The 22,020-nt window shown below is 34.4% G+C and overlaps 1 protein-coding gene across 3 annotated transcripts in view; it reads left to right on the top strand.

The window, feature by feature from the left end:
* Positions 1–22,020, top strand: part of frmd4ba (FERM domain containing 4Ba) — a 322,166-nt gene that overhangs the window by 257,953 nt on the left and 42,193 nt on the right. The window contains exon 1 of one of the 3 annotated variants that reach the window (XM_051113074.1): positions 10,726–10,959. The exons of 1 other annotated variant lie outside the window; for it this stretch is intronic. The gene's annotated coding sequence lies outside the window, so the exon portion shown is untranslated. Of the gene's footprint in view, positions 1–10,725; positions 10,960–11,601; positions 11,621–22,020 lie in introns of those variants that run through there. One more of the 3 variants, XM_051113076.1, reaches the window with a different exon arrangement.

Raw genomic sequence — 22,020 nt, 5'->3', positions numbered from 1 at the left:
TTAAAGTATATTAAAATAGAAAACTGCTCTTTTAAATTGCAATAATATTTTATAAAATTACTTTTTCTGTATTTTTGATCAAATAAATGGATCTTTGATGAGCATAAGAAACATTAAAAACCTTGAAATGTCTTGAAAAAGTAAAAAAAAAAAAAAGTTCCTCTAAATAAATTCATGAGTCTAGGTCTAGGTTAGATGTTTTCTTTACCTTTCTGTAGAATATAACACGTGAAAACTGTGTAAACCATACATAAATATAATTAAATTATTACAAACACTTCCAAATAAACAAATAACCGAAATAGCATAACTGATGCTACTGTCGAAAAAATGCCAATTAGGAAACGTATTACTGCAGCTGCACTATAGTACAGTGCTGTCATATGGCATAATATCAAATATTTCTTGATTTTGTGTAAATAAATAGACGTTGTTCAAACGTTAACACTATCTAACATTCAACTTATCAAAGATATAGTGTTATTAAAAAATAAGCTGAAAAATAAGCTTCTTTAAAGCAACAATACAATTTGTTGAAGGTGTTTTATGAATAGCAATTTAAATGCCATATTAATTAAATGTTCAATAAATCAGCATATGAAGGCAATATTGTATGTTAACACACTATGCTCTAAAATACAGTACAACATTTCATAAACAAGAAAAGTAAAACACCAAGTACACATTTCCTAACTAAAAGAGGGAGAAATTATGATCAGACATCACAGTAATCACAGACATCGACTACTGTATGTCTTCTATAAGACCACTTATTTACATTACAGCCAAAAATAAAGACATTCAGTTCAGTGTATGTCTCTCAGCTACTTTTTTTCCTATTACTGTGATACTCAAAGTTTTAAAAAAAAGTATATGTGCAAAAGGCTTGTATATTATCAAACTGCCCTTTGAACGTGTCAACCGTATCATCTTGCTTCATTACAAACCCAAAACGTTTGAACAAACAATTGAATTCAACTCTATAAACCTGCCAGCAAACCAATACATACTACTTCTCAGAAACAGGCTGGTTTTTTTTTTTCTCCACAGAACAAGAGCTCTTTTTTTGCTGTCTAGGTTTTGACAGAGTACAGTGCCTCGAGCCTCATCATCTCCTGAAGCTGGTATACAAAGCCGCAGTTGTGTATGAACACGGACAGAGTCCTGAAGCATCGCAATCTGAAAGGTCACCCCAACCACCAATGAGCCAAGCAGACAACGGCAAGCCATTCGCACGTGGAGCTGAAATCTGATGGTATTTAAAGTCATCTGTTTTCGGAAAACATTTGCGGGGCTATCTCACTGAAGCAGTAATTACAATGATAGCATGCAACAAGCTTTAATACATTTTATTCAGTCACGTGAAGCTATGAGAGCAGACCATTGTGTCACAAAGTAAAATGACGGTCTTGCTGAGAACTTTTCTTATTTGCAAATAAGTTGAAGAAGCACTTTTTGAACACTGATAAAAGATGAAGACTCTAGTTTCCGCATTACAGCAAGAAATCAGCTTAGCAGAGAAAGTTTAAAAGAGAATCGTGAGCTTTTGTTTCCACGTTGTTGATCATGACGTTAAACCCCGTAGATAGGATCCTGTCCTGTCACCATTTCAAAGAAGCCTGATTTTTTTTCTTCTTAAATAATTTGAAGAATGAGAACAGAGGGCCTAATTATGAGCATTCTTGCTTGAATTAGCGCTCAGTCAGTGTGTGTGTGGCAGAACTGTGTTTGCCTTTGTCTTCATATCTGAGCTGATTCTTTGCGTATTTCTGGTCAGGTCAGAGGTACTTCAGCTAATTAAGGGTTCACTCAGTCTTTGGTCAAACCCATCGGGGCTTAATGATTTCACTTTTCTGCTTCGGCAGTCTCTGCCTGGTACCTCACAAAAAAGTCTGCCTTGTGGAGAAATGGACTAATCTATATGTAAAGGCACTGTGTGTGCATTACTTAAACATATTTTGGGGACAAATTTGTACCCAGAAATGAGCTAAAACTGGCAAAATTTCCTAAAACCCCATTTTAGAGATGTCCTCATTTGTACAAACATTTTTTTAAATGTAAAAATATGTTTTCTGTTAGGGTTAGGTTATAGTATTTATAATATATTAATACATAATTATAATTTTTTTTAATAAAATAAATGTAATAATAAAAATAATAATAATAATAATAATACATTGTTTTCTGTTAGGATTAGTTTACAATACTTATAACTAAGCGTTCAAAAGTGTGGGATCAATATTTTTTATATTTTTCAAAGATGTTTCTTCTGCTCATTGAGGATGTATTTGTTTGATCAAAAATACAGACAAAACAGTAATATTGTGAAATATTATTACAATTTAAAATAATGGTTTTCTATTTTACCATACTGTAAATGTCATTTACTGATGAGATGCAAAGCTAAATTTTCATCAGCCTTTACTCCAGTTTTTCAGTTTTACATGATCTTTCAGAAATCATTCTGATTTATTAACAATATGCTGATTTATTACCAAAGTTGGAAACGTTGATTCTTTTTTCAGGATTCTTTGATGAATGAAAAGTTAAAAAGAACAGAATTTGTTCAAAATAGAAATATTTTCTAACAATATAAGTCTTTACCATAACTTTTTTATTAATTAAACACATCCTTGCTAAAAAAAAAAAAAAAAAAATAAAAAAAAATATTAAGCAGCAAAAATGACTGGAGTAAGAATGCTGAAAATTCAGCTTTGCATCACAGGAATAAATTATGTTTTAAAGTGTATTAAAATAGTAAACTGCTATTTTAAATTGCGATACTATTTCATAATATTACATTTTGTTCTGTATTTTAAATCAATTAAATGGAACTCTAATGAGCACAAGAGACTTCTTTAAAAAACAAACAAACAAAAAACTTTCTCTCACACACACACACACACATATATAAAGCGTTTATTTGAAAAAACACATAACCCCATTTTTTATTTTTTAAAAAATATGTTTTTATTATGTTATCATGTTTTTATTGTTATATTGTGTTAGTTAGCTGTATTTATTATTATTTTTTATTTATTTATTTATTTTTTTTTTTTTACTTAATCAAAATAACCCAGCTGCAGTGATGGAGATTAATTGTAATGCATGTTAATTGTAATGAAAAAACATGATTTTTTAAATGAACTCTTAATATATATAGCCATCTCATCACAGGGCCCAAGATGGCCCAACATGCGACCATGTTGTTGCCATCTTAAGTGAGCATGCAACTGAGAAAACACAAGCAGACCACAGCAGTGTCTTAAAAATTTAAAAGGCTTTCAAAAAATATATGGTTTTTTTTTTTTTTTCAAATTAAATATTAACTTATTTTAAAATAAATAATTAAATAAATGCAACACTAGAATACTTTGAATTCACCATTTTCACAAACTCTAAATTGATGCCACCTGTTTTACTTAATCAAAGCATAATTTTAAACAAAGTTATTTTTAGTATTACCAGAAAAATGTGTTATTGAGAAAATACACAATTACTGTAATATATTCTACAAATTTACACAAATTAGAAATCCTTACCGGATTCTTTCAGCTAGTTCCGTTCTGTCAGAAGGGTCATTTTTGCCGCCAATGAAACTACTTTGTGTGTCTGTGCATGAGATTCGCACTATCCTCTTGTGTAGTCCACTCAGACCAACCAGAAATCAAAGCCATGAAAATACGTCAGTGTAGTGGAGCAAATAGGATTAAACATTTTGAATGCCAAAAGTCTGGAAACGCAGCACAAATTAGGAGAGGAATTCACTGAGTACAGATAATCCCCCATATGGACTTAACACAGTTTAGTCTTTAACACCAGTATTCTTTAGCCTAAGACACAATCCGTGGAATTTTCTCTGGAGGCCGAGATCCTACAACTGGGATTGTCACAGAAACTCCAGTGGATTATAGCACAATTGTATCTCAAAGATCAAGACGGCAACTTTTTGTGAGCTATATCATGTCTATGTCAAAAAACGAATAACTTAATAGGACATTGATTTAAAAGTCACACATATACAATGGCCTGAATAGCCGTTATCTACAGAAGGCCTCACCTTCAGTGCTTTATTGGTAAGTCAAATGTCCAGGGTTGAGATTTGCCTGGTAGAGGGCGCTCCAACATGAATTTCCTCGGGCCACTGATGGTCTGGTTTTTGTTTCTTCTCAAGAATCTGTTCCTGGCATCATCCACAGACGGGTAGATATGGTTGGTGACGGCACTGTTGATGAGATATGCAAGCTTACATGAGTACATATGTGACGCTGCACCATGGGTATATTTGTAGCAATAGCCAAAAATACATTGTATGGGTCAAAATTATCACTTTTTCTTTTGGATATTAAGTAAAGATGATGTTCAGTGAAATTCACTACCGTAAATATATAAAAACTGCATTTTTGATTAGTAATATGCACTGCTAAGAACTTCATTTGGACAACTTTAAAGGTGATTTTCTCAGTATATCGTTTTTTTTGCACCCTCAGATTCCAGATTTTCAAATAGTTGTATCTCAGCCAAATATTATCCTATTTATTCTGCTTTCAGATTATGTATAAATCTCAATTTCAAGAAATTGACCCTTTTGACTGGTTTTGTGCTCCATGATCACATATGATGGTTCGAATGTACAATGATCAAAAAAAGTGAACACATGAATACCTGGCAAAGTAACATATTGCAGATTTACTTACTCTGAACTTTGATAATCATAAGAGAGTGATTATGTGAATAACAAAAAGAAATAAATGGGAAAATATGAAAGAAAACGAGGCGAAACAGCATCCACAAGGAAGTAGCAAGAGGAAGTAATAGAAGCAGACAAGTTACAAAGAGGAAACTGCTAGTGTAGACACACACTGAGATTTTAAAAAACAGCGGTTAAAAATATTTCTGATGTAACATACGCTCCACATAATTAAATGCAAACCCGTTCATTAATGCATGATGTGCTTGTGACCACTAAATTTAAAGTTAAATGCCAAGTCAGTACTGTCTAGATTCAATTCATTCAAGATTATACAAATTAAACTAAACAGTTTAAAGCTGTAATTAAATGAAATATACAAACATGCAACCATCAAAGTTTAAATGGATTAGGCTTTATAGTTAAGGAAAATATAAACATACTGTACCATGACACTCTTGCTGCTCGGTACAATGTGTGAACTAGTAGAGAACTAAATTCAAGACTGGCCTCCACCTGATGAGTCAACATCCTTTCAGAGAAGCTTCTAACAATCTCAGGACAGCATAAAATAAAAACCAAACAATTCAAGTTTGAATGTTTTGAAAAGTTATATAGTTATAAAGTTGGAGAAATTATCTAACATTAATGAAGGGGCAACATACACTTCAATATAAAAAGCAGAAGACTAACCTAATGCCAAATATTGAATTTGTTTGTAACAAGCACAAACTTTTTTACACGCACAACACTTTTTTAACTGGTCTCGTGCTGCGAAAGTATTTGGATGCTTAAGCAAGAAACCAATGGAACCTGTCCAAACAACCTGTCAAAGCAAACTATTTGCATCACGTCTAGCTGTATTGTACAATACTGCATGGTTTAGGGGGAAAAAAAGTAGCTCAGGAGTGGAAAATTCCAACTGTGGTTATTCTGAGTACTCTCTGTCAGAACCTATCTCTGTGCTTGTGACGAGTGCGAAACAGGAAGGATGGAGGCATGACTTGTGTATCCATTTTAAATGAAGCTGAAAATGTGCCCATTTCTGTTGCAGGTTGCTGCATGTTCTTTCACCTCCCTAATTATTACAAAGCCAGACATTAGCATGGCACCAGTGAAAGCATGCATTTGAGAAATGGTGCAGTGTAAAAACTATTGAAAACTTACGTTCAGATGCAAAGAATCTTAAATCTTGAAAAACTAAACTAAACATGGTTTATTTATTTTATTTATACTGTAAATATGCTGTTTTTATCTTTTTTATTTCTAGCTGTTTTGACCCTACTTTTTTTGATACATCTACGAATGTTTATTTAGTGATGTTATATAATGAAACCAGTTAATTTAGCTAAATATGACATACATTTGTGTACAATTTTAAAATTCAAAATTACATACACTAAAACTGCACTTGAAAAATGTGATTGTAACAGACAGGGAAATGCTACAATAAAAATAGTTAATGTTACCTTACCATTTGCAGTGAAAAATTATATTTCATTCATCATGAAAATTTTTTTACCGAACTATATTGTTTTGGAAAAGCATGAATTTTGATATAATATATATCGAAAAACTATTTCAAAAAGACCTTTATTGATTTGTGGTGACACATAAAAAATTGTGATAATTTAAGGTCACACTTTTTTTTATTTTGTTTTATTTAAATACTCACCTTCGTCTTCTTATTATTTTTTTTTAGTTATGAGCAGTAAAACATCTACAACCGCAACTACAGTTGTCAGTTTTTTTTACCGTAGATTTAACAGGACTTTTTACAGTGTGGAATTTTCACAAAGCTACTGACATGTAAAATCAAAGTGACAAGTGATGATCTGTGTATGTGCTTATCCACTTTCCTAACATGAAGGCAATAAAGGCATCTCTCTTCAGGGCTGTGTGGAACATGCCTTATCAGCAACCCAACCTAATGCCAAAATTCATAACCTTGCAAAACCTTTAGTCATCCAGAGAGACAGAGATAGCACAGAAACACCTTAAAAACATGTGAGCTAGTGGGGTTACTGGGTTCATATATGTTACAAACAGCCTCCAGGAAAATACCTCTCAAATGAAACTGTGCCTTTTCAAGCTCCCAAGCTGCAAGCTACTTGCAGTCTATAGCTCAAAGACAAATCATGTCAATCAAAACTGTGGGCTTACGTTGCTCGTGACATTGCAAAAAAATCTCATTTAGTATCAGTGTTAGGCTTAAAGCTATGATGTTACTCTAATACTGCATAAAACATTGAATTCAAAATGTAATAAATAAATAAAAACATTTACATTTACACCAAGAATGAAAACTATAAACCTAAAATATCTAAATGGAATAATTTGAGGGTGGATTTAAGGCATGGGACAATTTAAATAAATGCCAATAATGTAAAAAAAAAAATACTTCAAATAGCAAGAATTGGATCATAATTCACCTTAAATTGTGCAGTATGGTTTGGAACACTTTAGATTGTTAAAAAGGATTTTATTTTTTTTTTTTTTTTTTTTTTTTACTTCAGCTTTTGCCGTTTCTGGGGTACAACTTTTAAAATATTTTACTGCAATTTTAATACTTTTAGGAAAGGCAGAGAAGGGCATGCATGGGATTTATCTGTGTGTGTGTGTGTGTGTATGTAAGGGAGTTTTTGTAGTACTGAACCGAATTACAGTTACTATCTATCTATGTATCTATCTATCTATCTGTCTATCTATCTATGGTGTGTCCGTAACAAATAAAATAATAAAATTCGGTTATTCAGTAGAGTTCGGTTGTTATTCAAGAATATTCAGAACTGTTACAGAGCATATTCATTTTTCTAAAGGAAATACATAACTTACTTGAACATTACTCACGAAGACATAACTGCTCTTTATCCTGTCCAGAAGATGGTCACCTGCCCCTCAACCACACCCCATCATTTCCAGACGACCACAAAAATCATCCAATATGAGCATGGATGGATGGATAGAAATAAACAGAAATGTAGGATTTTTAAGGAATGTAGAAATTTAGAAGAAATGTAACATTAGGCTAACATTTGTAAGACGGGCCATTCCTCGCAAAGGAACTGTTGACAGTTAATGCTATATAATCTATTGACAAATTTTAGGGAAAGGTAATTCAAATATTTCAAGAAATGTTCTAACGAACAGGAGAAAAGTCTTTCATTCCAACCTTGTAATTTGACTAATTAGCTAAACATTAAAAACAATTGCGGTTAGCGTTAGGCTATAACAAACTTGGCGTAATGTTCTTCAGTTGTAGAAAACATACATAACCATACAGTTAATACAATTACTTTATAAAACCACAAATGATTCATGGACAGAATGCATTTGCTGTGACTGAACTTAACAATGCGTGCTCGTAAGTGCGCATGCGTGTTGTATGTTGGCATAAACTACAATGAAAACAATCTCTACAAGTCTCTATATTGTTTAATTATGTCTCAGGGGTAATGCATCATTTAGTTAACCACAAATCCCTACTGAAAAAAAAAAAAAAACGAAAAGAAAACGGACACATCACAGAATTTGTAAGGGTTTTACTGGTTGTATTGGTTTTGGTTTTAATGGAAACTGTAATGGACCCTGTGGATTTCTACCACTGATCTATATAGTGGTTTATAATTATTAATTTAACAAATGTGAAACTGAACCACAAAACCAGTCATAAGGTCGATTTATTTAAACTGAGATATGAAAGCCGAATAAATATGCTTTCCACTGATGTATTTGTTAGGATAGGACAATATTTGGCCGAGATACAACTATTTGAAAATCTGGAATTAATAAAGTTCTTAGCAATGCATATATTACCAATCATAATTTATAATATATCTTCATGGAACATAATCTTTACTTAATATCCTGATGATTTTTGGCATAAATGATGACTGGTTTATGGTCAATATTTGTGATATACAATAATAATTAAAAAAAATAATAATTTACACTAGCATTACTTTTTTTCTAAACTAACAACGTTTGACACTAGTTAGATTCAGTGAAAAGCTTCTCCAGTAGATGGTGCTAAACATTTCTACCTGACCAGTCTGAGATGTTTTATCCACTAGATGGCAGTAAACAATAGCTTATCATGAGGAAATGGGAGCAGAAATCCATTGTCTTTGTACAAGTCATTTTATTCTCTCTTACAACAGGGGAACAGAATATAATTTCCACATAATATTGTTTCCACATTAATGCAGCAAACACAGTTTGGGCTATTTCATCAATTTCTATGGTCTTTCTTCTAGTTGTTTATCAGACCAGTACAGAGAATTCATGAACATATCCTTTATTCAGTAAATTATGTTTTTCTGAAGGAATCAAAGATAGGTATTTTAATACAGAATCCTGTAAGGATATTTTACTTTATCTTACTGACAATATCACAGTAACAGAGAGGTGCTTAATTTTTGTTGTTGTTTGTATGTAAATATGATGTGAAACTAACAACTGCAAAGTACATCATATTATAATATATTGGCCAAAAGTCACACTTTTCCCATTTTTCCATTTTCCTGCAGTACTAGGCCTATTGTTTTGGTTTCTGAAAGCTTTTCTATTGTTTTGAGTATTGACACTCCCATCCTTTCCCATCGCTCTCCCTCCCTCTTTCAAAAGCTCTTTCGTTCTCTTTCACTCTCTGTGCTTTTTCTGTAGTTTTTGCCGATGAGGGAGGCATTTTAAAGTGGAAAGCCTACCTCTGTAAACACTACACCTCATATATTTGTAGACTAAGCAAACTTACAGTAGTATGCCTACAGTAGTCAACATTTGAAATGGATCAAAACCTTGTCCTAAAATCAAAACAATACCTGTTCTTGTTTTAGGACAACTTTGATGAACCTTTTTTTGATCCACTTCAAATGTTGACTACTATATAAATAGGCTCTGTGTGATCAATTGTCTGCTTGTTGTTTGTACAATTTGCCATTGTTGTCATCAGGTCTACACTTACTGAAAGAAAAAAATGTATTTTTGCTAAGAAAGGCCTATGCATTTGCACTTTTGACTTCAATCCAATCAATAATGAGGTTCAAGGCGACATGACAGCCTTCATCAGGACTGTCATAGGTCTTAACAAATGTGTGTTGTGAAAATGTCCACTCATTTGCTGTGGCCGCTGAGGTGAGAAGTGTAACTTTTCTCCAATGACAAGTCCAGAGAACTCATTAACCTGTCTCACTGGATAATCAACTGAATCAAAATGGATGTGGGAGAGTGAGCAGGCATCGCAGTGCCGTCTAGCCATGTGTGAAATCACAAAGCTGGACAAGATCAGGTGGCAATCTCTCACACACCTCCTTTTCTATATCCAAGATACGGAAAGGGTCTAAGAAAAAACTGATTCTTTTACCAAAAAATCATTGTATTTCATACAACTGATGTGCCACATACTGTCTTAAAAATGTAATATTGAGTAGTAGTTAGCTTATACAGAATCTATTATTAACAACACACACCTATGAAAGGTGTAGGGCTTTGGACTGAACTTGTCATCATGAGTATTAGTGTAAATGCATTAATGTGGGCACTTCCTTTAAAACAAAGGATACACTACCGAGTTGAAATTTAATATTTACAGTGTATACAACTTATATATACTTATATGCAACAATATTTACAACTTTTTCTGATGACTAATAAAAAACAACAACAACAACAACAACCTTAACAGGCTAACTGTACAAAGTTATAGTCCATTGGCACTATTTAAATTATATTTTATATATTATATTCTTATATTTTAAGTGCGTATATACTATACTTTCTGTACGTAATTTGATTAATTTAGTGAATCCACATTGTTGTTCAAACTTTTAACACCGTTTATTGACAGTCCACTGACAATATACGTTTTATTATTTTATTTTATTTTATTTTATTTTATTTTGTTTTGTTTTGTTTAGGCCCTGTTGGTTCAGCCCGCGCTCGCGTCAATGGCGTTCGTATCACCATGGTAACGGCAGAGGGAAATTCGTCTGTTCAGGCTGGACTGACTGTAGGGAGCAGATAGGGGCGGAGGAGGGGTAAATGAGTGAACGGACGGGACTCTAGCGACAGAGCCTGTGTCCTCACAAAGCTGACATGAACTGTACCACCGGCTGGTTGTATCTTGCGCATCGGTTTTCCTTTTGTGTTCATGACTTTGGACGCGAGATCACGGAGACTACAGAGTCATTTTAGCCTTCGGTAACAAAAACAGACAAAAGATTTTCCCAAACCTGGGGGCTTGAACACAACAATACCGACAATAAAGAGAGGTGAGTTCCGCTTGTTATTGAAAGGACTGCGTTGTCTGCATGTCTTTCCCTCTGCTGTGCTTTAGGGATAAATGATAGACAATATTAAAACAACTTGAGGATAAGAAGTTCAGTTTCTTTGATATACGGTATGTTTGATATATGAGGACCGCACGGTGCGTAAAGCTTGACTGATGTCAGAAACTTCACCTCATATGTCATATAGAATACACAAACACCGTATTATTTCTTCTCTAGGATCATGCAGACAGGCAGATATGATTTAAACTTTGCGGAAAGCGTTTTTGATGGTGAAATACAGGGTGAAATTTTGCCAGGAGCACCTGACTTCTTTTAAATTAACCTTCAGTGGTTGCTTTTATTGTAAAAAGCATGTTTTCCTTGATATAAATAACTTATTCAAACAGTTACTCTTTGTAAAGTTGCAAGGTTTTTTTCACAAATATTAAAACTCTTTTATGCCTTGTTCAAACCTTGAACAATAAGACTCAAGGGACTACCTGGAGTGAGAACATGTGTGTGCTTGTTTCCTGTTGACACATGTGAAAGCTGTTGATTAGAAACCCATGTTTTAAAGGACCAAGGAAGACAGAACTCCATCAAAAAGCCCATTTTCTCCACCGTTCCTGTAGACACTGATTCTGAACTTCCTGCTTCCTGAGTAAGACAAACAATAGGAGACAGAAGCATGTGACATCCTGATAGTCTGTGAGGGTAACGCATTTCGCCCCAAATTTAAGAAGGATAAGAAATGCTTTCATTATATGAAAGGGGTGTTTTTGGGTCAACTAATGTTGTTCAACTAAACCAAAATGAAATTTAACACATAAGATGATTTTTGTAAAGGCGTGGAAATTTTATTTATGTGCACGTGGTTCAAAATTTGATTTACACCACAAATGGATAAATTTAGCTGTTTTTCTGATAAAAGCACATGCATACCTTCAAACACGCATACATACTAAAATTAGGTAGGCATTGTGTTGATTATAATCTGGCAGTTGCATGCATGCATGCATTAAATGAGGTCAGTTTTCTCAATTACTTGAAGCTATTAACTGATAGGGAAAGTGCATTAATGGATTTGCCTATAGAAACTAGGCTTTTAATGAGCAACTACCATTTTAAAGCAAGTTTTTTTATATCTCTGGAGGTTTTTAGGGTAGAGTGCTTAATTGAAGCACATTTTAATCACTCGCCATCCCCCTTCTCATGATTGCATTTCTGTCTATATGTTGTTTAGAGCCATTTTATCTTTCTGTCCATGTCAAATTTCAGTCGGGTTGATGTTGTTATATGATATTGTTGTAAATCCAGTATGTTCACCGTGTGTAACCTGACAACCAGCTCACCTTCCTGTTGCACAACAAAGGAAGGCTGACCACAAAAGATAATATTCCATGCCTGAGTATACGTTTAGAACATACACTTCCAGAAGTATAACTTAAAAGCGAATCTTTTTAAATTTCTACCCTTGATTCTAACTTGATCTAAGCTTGGTTTAAGATTTAGGGAGGTGATTGTCAATTTCTCGCTATGGGTCGGCAGTAATCTTTAAGCTTGGAAGTACAAATCAATTCGAAGCTTCTGCATTTAGTGGTGCTGGCAATGCCTCAGAGGGGTATGTGGATTCAGTTCAATTCAATTAAACCAACTCAGTTACAGAGCAAGTGTGACCCAGTGTCGTATAATTGATCCCTTATTGCATTAAGGACACTGGTGTCAGTCCAATTTGACTATGTGCTTAGAAAGGCATGCTGGCAAATAAGGCATCAGATGGTTGAGATGTTGAAACGTTCAAAGTACACCGTAGATCTCAATATATGTAGACAAAGTGGGTGAAAGTGTGTTTTTGGGTTGTATTTGCCAAGACCAGATGAAGCCAGATAATGTTTGCAGATGCTTCTAGTACTCACTGCCAGTTTTCTAAGTAAGATTCATATGGAAATCAGAATATCTGTCTCAAATTAGTGTAAATCAAAGCTGCTTTGGATTTGTTTTTTTATTGTTTCATCTTTACTGGAGGCTTTCGAATTTCTAGAGGGAGTTTGGGAGTCCATAAACCTGTCCTCAGGACTAGTTTATGGTGTCGATCTGATTGCGTCATATAATCCTTTTGTCCTTTTATCCATCACTTCTTGTGTCTTCTGTTAAAACCTCATAGAAAATATCGGCTACAAAGCTGAATGTTTTTATTATGTGATGCTGTTTGGTTCTAATAATTGAACTTTAGCTTCCATGATGGCCTGCTACTGTTCTCCAGGGAAAACTGAGAATGATCCCTATAGTTATAACTCATTTTCTCTTTTCCACTGGCAGGCATATGTTCAATTACATTCCATCAATGCCCGAATGAGAGCGACTATTAATATCAGTCCACCTAGACACACAGAGGAAGCGCTCATGATAATGGGCCATCCGCTGCTGTCTCGCCTACCACTTCTGGTGTATGTGTGTGTGGTTTTCCTCTCAAGAGAGGCCTTGGTATGGAAACATCCTCACTGAAAAATAGACATGGCCTACAGTCTGGATAGAGTGGAAATCAATAGAACTGTATGGTGCTGCTCCACATATGTGTAGCGCTGGAGGGGTCATGGCTGATTCTTCAATATTTCTGTTTTATCTCCATGCCTGCTTTTCAAAAGAGATGGATAGAGTACATGCAATGTTCTGTAAGCTGGTAAATATTATCAGAAAGATGTTTCATAAATAGTGGGTTAGGTTAGTGGCACACACACAGCCCTAAGGCCACAGTGACAATGAACTGCAGACAGGAAATGGACACAGGTCAGGAGCCCTTTTCATCTAGCAGATGGTTAAGGAATTGCTATTCATATTACAATGAGTGACGATCAAATCCACCACATGCCCTTTGCTTTTTAATGATTATTCAGCCTTAAAGAAACATAATTTTTCAGATGCAGATTTAACAGATGCACGGATGCTGCATTATTAGTGGTACTTGTTTGTTTGAACAAACCCCTAAGCCTTAGTGGACTTCAGTTGCAATTTGTCCTGCACTGTTTGTGCTACAGAAATTGTTGATACTTCAAACTGTGTGGCGTTGTTATGATTTTCATAAAACAGTTAGAAACTGTTTTATGAGGTGGTGGCGACTCTGTTTGAATTTGTACACTGTGATTTGCACAGCAGTGTACAATTTTTTGAAAAAAATATAAGCATGAAGGTTAGAAACTCTTACAAACTATTTTATGAGGTGGCGACTCTGGATGAATTTGTACACAGTGTTTGTACATAAATGTAAACATACAAAAAACCACAAGCATTAAGGTTCCCCTCTAAACCTAACCATCAATGTGGTGTAAGCACATCCCGCGAATTCATACAAATTAGCCTCCACTTTGGCAAAACATAAATTAGTTACAAATGGCCGTGAGTATATTGGATTTTCACCTGGCAAATGATAAAGCAAGTAAAAATACATGCCATAGACTTAAGGCCTGTTCCCACCAAGGACAATGAGAATAACTATAGAGTTTTAATAATCATTCTAATTATATGAGAATTAAGACACACCACAGCTATAACAATAAAGACACAGAGGAACGGTATCATTGAAATCACTTTCAGTATACACCTGAATGTAAAGAGCTCACGCACAAAATCGGTAGCGTACACTTAAAATAAACAGGGCTGTGTTTCTCCAAATCTTCGTAAATCTAAATTGATCGTAGCTCCACGGGTGACAATGGTTCTAAGATCAACTTAGGCTTTAGATGCTTTTGGGAAATGCAGTCTAGAACAATATCAATCGTTGGTGTGGACAATGTTGTCTCACGGCCAGTTCTCATTCTTACAATTTCTGTGACGGTTAAACTTAAGGGCGGTGTTAAGTGTGGTCCAATTCCTACTTATTTGCCACTATGTAAAATATGTAAGATTTTTCAAAAATTGTATGAGTGAGTTTGTACGAATTTGTACAAATTAGCCACTTTGTCAAATGTATGAATTGCCGTGAGATTGGGTTGGTGTGTATGCTAATATAGTTTAGTTGCCTTTCTAGGTCTAGGACTTTACATCTTATCTAGTGAAACATATGTAATTTTCTGAAATATTTAATCACAAATGCTCATCTTGCACTAGCTCTGCAATGTGCATTCATGCTTTAGTCATGTTGGAAAGGTCATGCACACTTAGTTCTTTGTCTTTGTACTTTGGTTCAGCAAGGTAGGGTTACTCCACTCCATCTCCATCTTATTTCTTCTCCAAGTTCAAAATCATCTGAGATCATTGTTTTTACCTTTTTTTGTAAAGGGCTTTTGACTATTTTTGCACATTCGCTTTGTAAACACTGGGGCAGTGTTTGCCTACATTACGTGTGCGACTACATAATGCGTCAAGTAGTGAAGTAGTGCAAGTTGAGCATTTGTGGTTAAAAAGTATATACATTTTTTTGAATAAGAAGAAGAAAATGAACGATGGTTTCACTAGATAAGACCCTTATTCCTCAACTGTGATCATGTAGAGCCCTTTGAAGCTGCGCTGAAACTGCAGTTTGAACCTTCAGCTTGTTTGTCCCCATTGAAGTCCACTATATGGAGAAAAATCCTGAATTGTCTTCTCAAAAACCTTCATTTCTTTTCGACTGAAGGAAGAAAGACAGGGTGAATAAATTATCAGGAATTTTTTATTCTGGAAATGAACTTATCGTTTAATTAATCCTGTAATTTTGGCACTATTCAAAACATCTTAGCAACCACTAGTTTCTCATAGCTGACTTTCATACCACTCACAATTACTTCTCAGTGATTTATTTTCCAAACTGTCCTTTGAACACTGTTTAACTTCTCTGCTACTGAAGATGACCTCTGTGTAGTTCGAAACCCGATACTTAGTCAGTTTCTCTGCTTTAGCCTTCAAACTCTGAAATATGGATGACTCAAAGAAAGAGAGAGCTTGTCACTGTAAGCTGACCGTCAGGTATGACTAGCCTTGGGGTGGGGCACAGGCCTTGATAAAGTCTTGTCAAAGGGCAATGACCTTCTCATGCCATGAATGACCAGCAGGAGTGACTGAATTGTTGCCCAAAAGAGTTAGTAAAGCTTTACAGGATTGTGTGACTAAGGCTAATATCATACATCATCAGCAATCCACAATGAAGTCTTTATCTTTTTATCGTGAGAATGGTTGCATTTTTGCTGATTTTTTTTTTTTATTCTAAACAAAGGAAAACATCTTGCATGACTGGATTATTGTGATAAGATTTAGAGAAAGAGTGCAGGTGGCATGTTATGATCTAGCTTGTCATGTCTGTGAATGACTTGCTCGTGCATTGGCTTTCCCTGCTGTGCGCTGTCTTGTTTATTTATGCTGACACATGGCATGTGTCTGTGGGCCATTTACCAGCATGAGGGAGGATAAAGATCTCAGTTCAAGTCATTTGATTGTTCAGTCCTTCTGTTTCCTGTTTGGACTCGAAGCAATGTTCAGAAAAACATCTTATACTTACTGTACTATTTCAGTAATATACAGTATATATTGTACATAGTATGCAAATTTGCATACTGTTGCTTGAAATGTTGCTTGTGGATGTGCATTGTTTTATTACCTATTTCACATGCAATTTTTGTATACTTTCCATTCTGAATAGCCTAAATGAGCACAAATGTTCTCATCCACAACATGTTCAAGGACTGTGAATTATTACAGGATCATTTTGCACGTGTTTGGTAAGTTCCAATGCCAAATAGTGTTAAATGAGATATAAACAATTTTACAAGAGGTTGAGTTTGTGTCTTTCTCTGAAAAAAATCTACATGTGGCCTTTTACAGCAGTGGCCTTAGCTTGAACTCAGCCTGTTGTGTTGCAATAAAAAATATTATATATAACCATCTGTATTTATTAAAACAGATTCTTCCATCTCTAAATATTATTCCCTATCATTATGACGGGAAGGAGGAAGACTGGCGTTTTAGCTAGGCTGATATTACGGTGAAGTGTCACACTAATTTTGAAGGATATGACAAGAGACAAGGACATAAGATTCAGCACAGATGTTTTGAAATGTTAACACAGTGGTAGTTTGCATAATGTATAGTTGGAGATGTGTTGTGAAGCGGGAAGGAACATTAAATATTAATAAGGACAAGAGCCAAGAGAGATGGGATAAGCTAAACACTTCATATGCTTCAGTAGCACTACGATTACAAATTCACAAAAATGCGCATACATAAACATATCAGGGTGAGGATGTTCAGTTATGGACTTCAGAATGTTTTATGTATATAGTGTACACATCATACGGAGAGTGCAATAAGTCAGTGCTTCTCAACTGGTGGGTCATGACCCAAATAATTTACAGACAGAGCTAAATTTAAAATAATAAAATGCAACTTGCCATATAATCAAATAAAAAATAGCATTATACATTTTAGGGCTGTAAATTGATTAAAAAGTAATTAATCATACAGGTTTGTGTGATTAACAAAATGAGCATATAACACTAGCCACAAGTGGGAAAAAAAACATAATGATAGCCTCAGGAAGAGAAAAATGAAGACTGCGTTAATTACGTTAATTATTTAAATGCGTTAAACAGACTTAAATGTAGAATTTAACTTTTTTCCTAGTCCTAAAATATATAAGTCCTAAAAAAAGAAAATCTTAAATAAGATAAATATATTCTAGATGGCTCAGGCTGAAGAGTCCTTAATGCAAACTGATGATATTCACAGAGTTAAACTACTTGGCGCAAGCTGAATGGTTCATGTTGCATACGGAGCCAATGAGCTTGCAGCTTTACATTTAAATGGTTGGTTAGCATCACTAGAGCATTTTGCAGCATGCTATCAGAGTTTACACGAGAACAGTGTAGTCAAAAATGGAAAAGTTTTTCCCTTGCATTTTTAAAAAGTTTCATGTATACACAACAATTTTTTCAAAATAATTCGCATTTACACATATCTGCGAAAACTGCCAAAAACGCCGAATTGCCAGGCCAGTAGTTGGCATGCTGTTTGTTCACGCTTGCCTTTAAAATTGACACATAAACGCATGTCTACATACCTAACATGTACTACACACGCACCTGACGTCACCATTTTCAAAGATTCCCATATTGTGTGTATACACAGAAACGATAACGGTGACATTTTCAAAAACTTGCACTTTTAAACCCTTTTTTAAATTATGCGTTTTCAGTCCCCAAAAAGGCCGTTGTCGTGTAAACGAACAGGCAAAACACATATGAAGTTTCCCGTTTTTGGCTGAAAACTTATTATGAAACCCTCCACCTCCCCATCACCACCTGTATAGATTGCTGTAGTTTATTTTATATGCTATTTGTGCAGCAGCAGTATGTCTTAAACACTCAAAGCACCCTATCGGCGTATGTACTGGCAGAGCTTTGGTAGTGTTTGAATCTGTTGATATACCCTTGTAAAAAGTAATAGATTTAAAATTAATTTACTTTATACTAAGTATAGTTCAAATCTATTAACATATTTACTGACATATCGCTTGAGAAAAAATTAAACTGTATTTGGAGTACTACTTGTGCACAATGTACATTTCTTAATATTAAGGCTAAAATATATTTTAATGTCACTGTTTATGAAGATTGTGAGATCTTTAAATAATATCGGTCTTTAAATGCAAAGTATATTTGGAATAGTTCCACTTTAGCACAATCAATTATGCTTTAGTACACTGTAAAAAACCATTTGTTGAGTCAACTTAAAAGAATTTGTTACCTGGCTGCCTTAACATTTTAAGTTCAGTCAACTCAAGTTCTATTAAGTAACAACTTATATTTGAGTTGACTCTAAAATTAACATTTCAAGTTGACTAAACTTATCTGAATTGACTGAATGTAAAATTTTAAGGCAGCAGGGTAACAAATTATTTTAAGCTGACTAAAATTGTTTTTTTGTTTGTTTGTTTTGTATACAGTGTACATCTTTAGTTGGACTTCAGGACTACTTAAAGTGCATTAATTACAAAATGAGTTTTTGCAGACTTTAAATATACCAGCTTAGTATACTAAAAGTACAGTTGCGGGGTATTTTTTTTATTTGTATTTAGTATATTTATTTCTCACTAGGGTAGATATAGAGACTGAACAAAATATTAACTATTTGAGTGATGAAAGTCATAAATTAGTTGCGTATTACTATGATATCTTAAAAATGATTTATTCCGTCTCTGTCTTTATCTCTCTCCAGGTCTTTCTTGCCCTCTCACTCAGATTTTTTTCTTTGCCATTGTCTGTCTGCCCCCCCTACAGTGAAACTAAGAGAATCCATTCATGGTTTTCATCTCTTGCAAATGATATTTAAACCCAGTGGCCCCATGTTCTCAATCTACCGTTCTGCAAAGTCCCTGCACCCACAATCCCGTGGGGACCTTATTAGAGGGGGCAGACAGACAGTACGCGCAGAGCGCTGGGCAGAAGCAGCAGTGACCACCTCCCCCGTCTGCTCCGTGGCATCTGTGTTATGCGCACACACACACTCACACCCATCCTTTTTGTCATGGTTCAGAGGGTCCAACATAACCCAGCTCTGTGTGCTATGGCCTACATCAGCCCCAAATCCCAGTCAAACAGACACTTCAATAGGCTCACTGTGACAGCCCAGATACTAAAACCCCATCAGGACACATAAAGCAAAGAATTACTGTAATCTAAACGAATAAGCTTAAATATTCATGAAGTCATAAAAGCTTATTTCTTAATCTTCATAACGATGTCCTTTTTTTTTTTTTTTTTTTTTTTTTTTTTTTTTTTTTTTGCTGACAATACAGTAAAGACTAAAAGAAAAAGTAGGTGTTCTGGGTGGTTGCTAGGGTGTTGTCATGCTGTTTCTAAGGTGTTCTGAATGGATTTTAATGTGTTGCTATATAGTTTCTAGGGTGTTCGAGGTGAAAAGTCAAAAGTGCCCATGCCAAAGTCTGATATTAGTATTCATTAAATACACCACCATTCAAAAACACAGTAAAAAATAAATATTCTGAAATATTATTACAATTTTAAATAGCTGTTTTCTATTTTAATACATTTTAAAGTATATTTTATTCCTGCAACAGCAAATCTGAATTTTCAGCAACCAATAGTCCAGTCTTCAGAGTCACATGATCTTTTTTTTTCTCCATAACTTAATTTTTTGTCATCCACTAAGTGAAATTTGCATTTTTGATTGCTTCAACTAGCACTACCGGTCAAAAGTTTTTAAATGTAAGATTTTTAAATGTTTTAAAAAAAGTCTCTTCTGCTCACCAAACCTGCATTTATTTGGTCCAAAGTACAGCAAAAACAGTAAAATTTTGAAATATTTTTACTATTTAAAATAACTGTTTTTTATTTGAATATTTATAAAAATGTAATTTATTTTTGTGATCAATGCTAAATTTTTAGCATCATTATTCCAGTCTTTAATGTCACATGATCCTTCAGAAATCATTCTAATATGCTGATTTGCTGTTCAATAAAGATCTTTTATTATTGTTATTATCAGTATTTAAAAAAATTCCCAGGATTCTTTGATGAATAGAAAGATCAGCATTTATCTGAAATAAAAAGCTTTTGTAACATTATATACTATACTATTCAAAAGCTTGGAGTCAGCATAATTGACTTTTATAAGTATAACTTGATTTTTTTTTTTTTTTTTTGGACATAAATTATAGAAACCAATACTTTTATTTAGCAAGGATGCTTTAAATTGATCACAAGGGATGATAAAGACACTTATAATGTTACAAAAGATTTCTATTTCCAGATAAATGCTGTTCTTCTGAACTTTTTATTCATGAAAGAAACCCGAAAAAATTCTACTCAGCTGTTTTCAACATAATAATAATGTGACTGGAGTAATGATGCTAAAAGTTCAACTTAGAAATCACAGGAATAAATTACATTTTAAAATATATTCAAATAGGAAACAGTTCTTTTAAATAGTAAAAATATTTCAAAATTTTACAGTTTTTGCTGTACTTTGTATCAAATAAATGCAGGCTTGGTGAGCAGAAGAGATTTCTTTAAAAACTTTTGACTGGTAGTGTATCATTCGTATCATAAACAATGTAGCCTACAAACATAACTGTACAAACTTTAATGCTAAAGCCTATGCTTTATATAAATCCATGATCAGAGACCCATGCTTTTTCCCCCAAAAGCATTTTAAATTAAAACACAACAGAGCTGAATTTATTATGTCTGATCTGATTTTGATCTCTCACAGTTATTAGAAAGCATTATTATTTTTACAGATTGCGAAACCGGCGGTTTGATATTAGAACTCTTTTAATTCACTTCAGAGTATTATTGATTTTCCCTCTAGCAATCCACCTGTCAAACCATCTGTAACCCAACAGAGACTTCATTCAGTCAGGAGGCTGGTCTAACAGCCGTTTGGTGTTGGCTCTGTTCAGTAGCTGAACACTTTGAGAGGCATCCCAGTAATGAAAGGGTAATGCAGACACTGCACTTCTCAAAGCATAGTGATGCACACTTTTGGGGCCATCAGCTGTTGATATGCACGCGTGTACTTTGAACCAGCTGCATACCCATCATGTCTGAGTGTGGGTGCCCTCTGGATGCATGAAATGCCATCCCCTTTCAGCCAATTAAATATGCTCATATTGCATTTGGTAATTGATGTCACATTATTGCTATGCTGGGGGACCGCACAGGATGATGAGGATGGCAGTTCTGTGCCGCCCTCCTCTGGGTTCTCAGTGGAAATTAGCTCATTAATACAAATCAGTGTATGAATGTAACCATGGGAGTTTCTCTTGGCGCTGATAAAGGAGAGAAAGATAAAGAGAAAAAGACATTTTAGAGTGTTGATAAATGACTTTCCCTCAGGCTTTCCAAGATATAGATGAGTTTGTTTCTTCATTGAAACAGATTTTGAAAGATTTAGCATTGCGTCACTTGCTCACCAATGGATCCTCTATAGTGAATGGGTGCCATCAGAATGAGAGCCCAAACAGCTGAAGAAAACATCTTAATAATTCACAAGTAATCCACACGACTTCAGTCCATCTTGTTAAGTGAAAATCCCTCATTAAATTTTTTTTTAACTTTAAACACTCACTTC

Source organism: Labeo rohita, chromosome 6 (genome assembly GCF_022985175.1).
Source record: "Labeo rohita strain BAU-BD-2019 chromosome 6, IGBB_LRoh.1.0, whole genome shotgun sequence".
Lineage (NCBI taxonomy): Eukaryota > Metazoa > Chordata > Actinopteri > Cypriniformes > Cyprinidae > Labeo > Labeo rohita.
Note: the sequence above shows the minus strand (reverse complement) of the source record. Positions and strands in the feature narration are given on the sequence as shown.